We start from the raw sequence: 8,106 nt of genomic DNA, 5'->3' as shown, positions 1-8,106 counted from the left end.
TTCCTTTTGCAAATTACCAGTCACATCTTATATTAAAGCAAAACTCAATACTTCATGCTTTATCTACCTTTAGGGACATTCTGCTATTTCTTTCTTCATCCAGAGAGAGAAGCACTCGGCTTTTCTCTATGTCTGATGTCATACTTGCTACCTGCTGGGCATTTAATAAATGTATGTCATCATCCCCATTTTTGTTAGCGAGAGTCTTTTGTGTGTCATTAAGTCATGTATGAGGTTATGAATAATCTACATTATGTATCTTCTTCCTGGAATTACTTTTGTTACTTTGGTGCACCCAGAATATATTTTATGCCTTATCAGGTCTTGCTAAATCCTTTTGTTTGCTCACATATATATTACCAAAATGGTTCTCATACTAAAATGCTAACACTAACTCGATGTCGATGATATCTAATCCACGACTGAATTGCCTCATTATTGTGAATGTGCTTTTCATCTTCAATTTCTGATATAGTTAAAAGAAATGAATATCACTTTGCTCCCAATAATAATTTTAGATCTTCTGCAAGGTACATAGCATTCTGCTATCTTCATGCTAATTATTTTATATACCCATTTATCGCCTTTTAGTAGTTTGCCTAACAGGTACAGTGTATCATATTTCTATATAAAGTACTTATAAAAATAAGACAGGAAGGCGTGTTTCCAGAGGAGAATGACTATGAGGTTGAGCTTTGCATAGCCACAGCACTAATTTATAAAATTATTCCAATATATTTTAAATTTTAACATTACCCGGAATGTGTTGTCAGCTACTGGCTGGAACTTGACATAAAGTAGTTTCAGTTCACAAATTTTTGTTAAAATAAAAATTTATCGAAGTTGAAGGGGGTGTATCTTAAGGTATTTTTTTCTTTCCAGGTATATCTTTTGTCAATGAACATAGAAATCCAAAAACGTTTCCTTGATTATATAATATTCTGTATTTATTTACAAAGGAGCAAATAACAGTCTGTATGGATAAAATAATATTATTAGTCTTATTTGGATCTTAAAATATGGGCCTCAGCAGAAAATGATTTTTCCTCTGTGTAAGGTCTGACAAACAGTCAGTCACTTAACAGATTTTTATTAACCACTCCAAGTGTTGAAAAACTCATAGGACCCATAGAACTCATGCTAGGTTCTGGGCTTGATGAGTGGTACAATAGAATACAAGGCATGAAACATCACAGACCCAAATCTATCTCTATAGATATGAGAAGTAATCTGTAAAAGGAATTTAATTCACAATGCTTTGGTTCTCCCTGAGTACTGTAATCTGAATCATTTTACTTTAAAATCTCTATCCCTTTCTGGAATTGTGCTAATTGAGCACTGGTTGCTTCAAGTGCTTTAAATTGAAAGTACTGTTATGGAATTCTGCAAAAAGCTAGTGGGATTTAGCAAAACCAATTGTTTTGTATGATACAATCAACTTTAAAACTAGGACAAAGACCCAGTCCTGCAGTGATTCATAAAGGGGTAGTGCTTTGTGTTCCAGTCAGTAACCTAGCTTATCTTTAGCTCTTCAAAAGATTGGGAAGTACCTGAGGATTTGGCAAATCTTTGATAGTGGGAGTTGGCATGAGGGCCTGGATCGAGGGACTATATGGTGTATAAAAACGGAGAGGTCACATGGTGTTGGAAGAGGAGAAGCTTGATTGCATAATTTAGGAGGAAAACACTTTTTTTAACAGGTGATTTGGGACTTAGTCAAACAGATTCATTTATTGACATTCTTAGCCCTGGAAATCTGTGCTTTGTAAAACTTATTATTTTCCTGTTTATACTTGAATGTGCATTATATGTCAAGTTAATTTTTAGATTCTCGTGACATGTAATAAAACTCATAGGCAACTGTGATCATGCTGAGCTCTACAAAATGGATTGTCATTGAAACTTAGCCTGCCACATGGAGATGATGCTACCAGTAGATGAACAAGATTGCTCCTGCTCCTGGATTCTTTGGAACAGTATCTCATATCTTTTTGCCTGAGCTTCTTTCTTTTCTTCAGGAGACGGAGTTTATTCCATGTAAAATTCTTTACTGTTTATTCAGTGACACTGAGAACATTTGTAAAATACTGTAGAATCTCATGTAAATATGTGTATGTATATTTAGGTACAAAAGGAAGAGAGAGGACTGGAGGGATGAGAAGAGAGAAATAATGATATAGATGGGATAGAGAGAGAGAGAGAGAGAGAGAGAGAGAGAGAGAGAGAGAGAGAGAGAGAGAGAGAGAGAGAGAGAGAGAGAGAGAGAGAGAGGGAACGTTACCTCTTTACAGGCAGATTCTTACCTTGACTAGATTCTTACTAAACAAGAAACCCTAATCAAATCTCTTAAACTCTATGACATTATATTTCCTTATATGCAAAATGGGAATAATAATGGTACTTATTTTACAAAATTAGTTTCTGTATTAATCAACAAACATTTCTTGAGACCCTACTAAGGATCAGGCATTGTTCTAGGTGCTAGAGTTACACTGATACTTATGAAGCCATGTTCTTGTAAGGAAACACAGCATAAAAGTAATACGTAAGAATACAGTGTATTATCACATGGGAATTAGTATTATGGAAAAATATTCGAAAGGGTTAGAGAGCATTCAGGAAGGGAAGAAAAGGGCATATAAAATTACATGGTCAGGGAAGTTATCTCTTATCGGGGGTAATTAGGCAGATGTCTGAAGGAGATGAGGGGAAAAGTCACAGGAAATCTGAATGGAATTCCAGGCAGAGAGCAGATGCGTGCAAAGGCTGGGAAGAGGGAGAGGACCACAGGAGGGGCAGAGTGCTGTATCTTGTGGGACTTGTAGGCTGCTGGCTAGACTTTGGCTTTTACTTTGAGTGAAATGGGGAGCTCGGGAAGCATTGTGAGCAAGGTAGTAACAGGCGTGTTCTGAGTGTGCTGAGAATAAACTGGTGCTTTGAAGGGAAGGGAGGAAGTGGATGATGTGAAAGTGACTGCCACAGTCTGGGTGAGAGGTAATAAAGAATAGTATGGAAGGACGTGAGAAGGAGTAGGTACATTTCCATGGCAAAGCTGATAGAATTTTCTTACAGCCTAGGTGGATATGAGAGGGAGGAGTGCAATCGAGATTACACTGGCTTTTGCTTGAAAGACAAGAAGTTTCAGTGAAGAAAATAAATACAAAATGCTCAGGATTGCCTGGCTGATTGTTGTCGCCCAATCAAACACTAACATAGATAATCCCTAGAATCCTTTGGTCCATGCACACAAAATAGGCTATATTCACTGTAATGCACTACATTTCCCTAGCTGTTTGCCTAAAATTAACATCCAAGGAAAAAGATCCAAGCTGATTATTAGGAACCCTGGATCCAAGTCCAATTCCAGAAATGGTTGTTGTATGATTCCAGACAAACCCCTTAATTGCTCAGCAACCAGGGGTGTTTATCAACACCACAGAGTCTAATAAAATCTGTATTTATTAGCTCACAGGGTGGTAAGGGCAAAGCAAAACCAAAGCACAAGTTGTGATTGATATGAAAATCTGTTGATGGCAAAAGTGTTACACACATGCCGGCTGTGTTAAGTCAGCATATTCATTACAATGGCTCATGCTGTGGAGATTTTAATTTCAGATAGGAAAGACTGTGACTGTAATACTTCTGGTTTCTTCAGGATACCAGAGATTAAGTTACTCTTAGGCTAATCTTTCTGAACTGAACATCTACTATCTTCCATTTAAGAGTCTCTGATTTTCTTTGACTCCATTATTAATTCACCTCCTAGCTATTCCCTCTTCACTCTCAGTAATGGTCCACATACTTGTTTCCAGATATACAATCTCAACCCATTTCATGACTTTAATGTTGGGTACCAAGTAGCTTCCATCCCTTAGGCCAATTTCTCTACCTTTGGTGGCTGCCTGGCGCATTGACTTGAGAAGGCTTCTGAGGTCTTGTGCAGGCATATGGTGGAGAATATCCTGATTCATATATGCTTTAGAGCAAAAACTGTGTGTGTGCTCTGAATTCAACATGTGCAGTTGGAGGCTTAGTTTTGCTTCTAATCTTAGAATTCCAGCAGCGTGCTGACCCAAGCTGACTGCTATGTATTTTCTTGTCCTTTTTTTATGCAATAAAAGTTTTTTCAGGGAAACCTCTTATGCATACTCGCTTCACCTCTTTAAATTTTAACTGTTTTCTGGGGCATTCCACAAATATAATCACTTTTATCAGTTTCCTTCATATTCCTCTAGAAAATTCTTGTGTTTATACAAGGTTATAGTAATAGTTTTAACAGTAACAGAACCATATGCAGTATTTTAGTTTTTTTTCCAGGTAATAATACAGCTGAAAGCTCATTCCACACCAACTCTGAGTTGATTGACTTTATATATTTTAATGTAGGTGGTTTTGTGATGTCTCTACTTCAAAGATGGGGAAGCAGAGGTACAAAGCAATAAGATATTTTGCCCAGGGCTACCCAGCTAGTAAGGTATGAAGCTAGGATTCCGAACAGGGTCTTCCTGACTCTAGAACCCACTCTTTTAATCAGCAGGGTGTACTGATGTTGCTGATTAACCATGCGGGCTACTGTCTTGCTGAGGTTCTGCTTCCAGAAACCAGGTCAAATGCATGTGTGTGCTCCTTTAAAGCACACCCCATGGTTCACTAACATATCACAGCTTCAGAGTACATCCACATACTGTTTTTTATTTAATTTTCATACTTTCTGAGTTCCTACACTGTGCCAGTGTTGTGGGCCTAAACATAAAACAAAAAATAGTTTAAGGTCCCTTTACTCAAGTCACTTATATTAAGGCAAGAGACACTGTCTTGTCAATAGATACTATGGTTTGGATCCATGTGGTTTCCCAAAGCCCATGTGTGAAAGGCTTGCTTCCAAGCATGGCGCTATTGGAAGGTGTCAGAAACTTTTAAAAAGGGAGGCCTGGTGTGAGCTCCTGGGAAGCATGACTTCAAAGGGGACTGTAGGACTCCAGCCTCTTCCTATCTCTTTTTGGTTGCTAGATGCCATATTGTGAGGAACCTCCTCCACCATGTGCTTCCACCATGATGTGTTGTTTTGACACAAGTTGGATCACAAACTCCAAAAGTGTGAGCCAAAAGAAACCATTCCTTTTATAAAGGTGATTGTCTCAGGTATGTTGTTACAGTGGCAGAAAGATAATTAACATAATAGATGATTGCAATATCACATGATGAAGGATATTCTACTTCTTTAGACATCCTAGAATGTGTAGCAGTGGTCAGTTATTACTGATTAGTTTAGGGAATGGTAAACACTATATATACATCCCAAATATCAGAGTTTGATTTCAATATGTAAATGTGCATACTTGTTCATCTTTTAACATAGGACCAAGGCCATGTTTATTATTGTGAATCTGCTAAGGGAAGTTTCTCTCCTTTTACTGCATAACCATAACAGTAATGTTTTACTTATGATTTACCATATCAGTTTTATTAAACTGGAACCCGAAGTTAAGTTAATGTATTTGGAAATCCATCAAAGCATGGAATCTGAAATTTTAATATTTCACAAATGATAGTTTTCTCATCCACACTTAATTTGACTAAGATTTATTAGTGTACTCATTTCCAAAACAATTATCTCAGCTATCCTAGATTAGCAATTATTTATTTTTACACTCACATTTTTGGGGATGTTTATGCAATATTTAATTAAATCATGCAATTATAATTGAACTGGCATAAACAGCTTTGGTAGCAAACTATAAGATTTTCCACAAATGTGCAATTCACTTTTGGAATCAAATGCTGGCAGTCAGTCTACTATGAGACAGTGTCACCTAATCAGTGGCCCGGGTTTGAATCCCACCCTACCCTACAGAGCAGGCTGTGTGATTGTGGGAAATTTATGTAACCACTTCCTGTCCCTGGGTTTTCATTAATGAAATGGGGATAACAGTGTTATTGTGCATTATTCAGCTTTCCTGTTGCTGAGATCAAATACATAAAGGAAGAAATGGTTTATAAGGCTCACAGTTTTAGAAGTTTCAGATCACAGTTGGCTAGCTCCAAGGCAGAAATATCATAGCAGAAGGGCTTAGCAGAGCAAATTCTCACAGTTGAAAGTGCCCAGGAAGCAAAAGATGGAAGCAATGTCAGAGAGCAAGAGAGAAGCATTCCCAGATGACTCCTCCATGACCCATGTAGACACACCCAGAAGCATGCTTTCTTAGTCTCTGCATGGCTCCCAAGCCAGTAAAGTTGACAGTGCATATTAACCACCATGTATTGTGTTTTAGCATATGCAAATGTACTTGTAGAGTGCTTAGGATAGTAGCTTACATAAGCTTCAGCTGTTATTACTATTTTTGGTAGGTAACCTATTAGCTGTGAATCTCCTGAAGGCATTAGTCAACATGTTCTATAGATGTTGTGAAGTCCTTCAGTTGGTTGGGCATTTACTTAAAGAGATATATTAGGTTAGAAATATTGACAAAAGGTGTTTTAAATCTATTTTCCTATACTAGTTGCAGTAGTACAATTTAAGATCTTACACTTACATCTTTATTTTGAGTTGATTTCCTAATACAATATAAGATGTGGATCTGAATTCACTCTTTTGTATGTGGACATCCAGCTGTACAAACATATGTTGTTGAATAGACTATCTTCTCATGTGTGTCCTTGATGTATTTGTTGCAGATGAGTTAACCATAAATGGATGCATCTGTTTCTGCGTTTTCTAAACTGTTCAATGAGAAACCACTTTGAAGATATCAATATGTAATACAACAAGCATTGTTAATTCCTTACCACTTTGTTTGTAACTCCATACTGTCTGTACTGTTTCTTTGCTATTTTGTAAAATGTTGTCTGTCTGTTAATATTTTCCTCCTTTTATTTTTAAAATAAAAAAAAATAAACTGTTCAATTTGTGTATATGTCTGTCTTTATGCCAGTACAGTGTTGTTTTGAATACTGTAGCTTTATAAGATATTTTGAAATGAGTAAATGTGACTGATGCCTTCAGCTTTGCTATTATCAATTATAACTTTGATATTATCAATTTTATAATTATAATTATCAAGAGAAAAAATACTATAAATAAAATTGAATGAATTGTACCACAGTGAATTTAAAAATCTTTATAGCAGTTATTTTAGATAATTCTTTTCTTTTTTTGCCTTTTTGAAACAGGGTTTTGCTATGCAGTTTCACTATGAATTCAAAGTGAATTCACTTTGAAGCCCAGGCTGGCCTCAAGCTCACAGAATTCTTCCTGCCTCAGCCTCCCGAGTGCTGGGATTATAGGCTTGTGCTATCATGCCCAGCTAGATATTTTTATATATATACTAAAATCACCTAAAAAAGTTTAAATTTATTCTTTTAAAATTTTTACTAGTGCATGTCTGCAGTGCATAAAATTGTATTCATTGTGGGAAATTGATAATCATACATAACACATCTAAACTCATTTTTCCCTTCCCCTCCACCCATCCATCTTTATTTTTTCTTTTTTGCCAGAATCTGATTCATATCTATTTTATAAGTTATTATGAAGTTATTTATCACAAATACAGAGTAAAGGCAGGCTAAGAGACAAAAATCATATTATAAAATACGTAAGACAATTGCAACAAATGAAGGTACACTTTGAGATACATTGGCCAGGCTGGATTACAATAGCATTGTTTCTCACCTTTTTTCTGTTGTCTGTCTTTTATTTTTTACTTTATTTACATGTTGGGTTTCTCATTAGGAGAAGTCATGTGACATTTAAACTTGTATACCTTCTTTACTTCACTTACCATTATGCTCTCCAAGTACACCCATTGTCCTAAATATGACTTTATCTTTTTTCCCCACAGAGTAGTACTCCATTATGTATAAATATCACACTTTTTTAATTCATTTATCTGGTGACAGACTTAGGAGTTGCTTCTAACCTTTTGTGAATTGTGCTGCTATAGACATGGGTATTCATGTGTTACTGTAATATGATGTCTTTGACTCTTTCAGGAAGATACCTAGAAGGGGAATAGCTGTGTCAAATTCAGTTTCTATTTTTAGTTTTTTGAGGAATCTCCATGTTGATTTCCATAGTGGTTGTACCTCTATACACTCCCCCAACAA

The sequence above is a fragment of the Chinchilla lanigera genome, unplaced genomic scaffold (assembly GCF_000276665.1).
Source record: "Chinchilla lanigera isolate Chin_1 unplaced genomic scaffold, ChiLan1.0 scaffold00088, whole genome shotgun sequence".
Taxonomy (NCBI): Eukaryota; Metazoa; Chordata; class Mammalia; order Rodentia; family Chinchillidae; genus Chinchilla; species Chinchilla lanigera.
The sequence above is the reverse complement of the archived record's forward strand: the minus strand, read 5'-3'. Positions refer to the sequence as shown.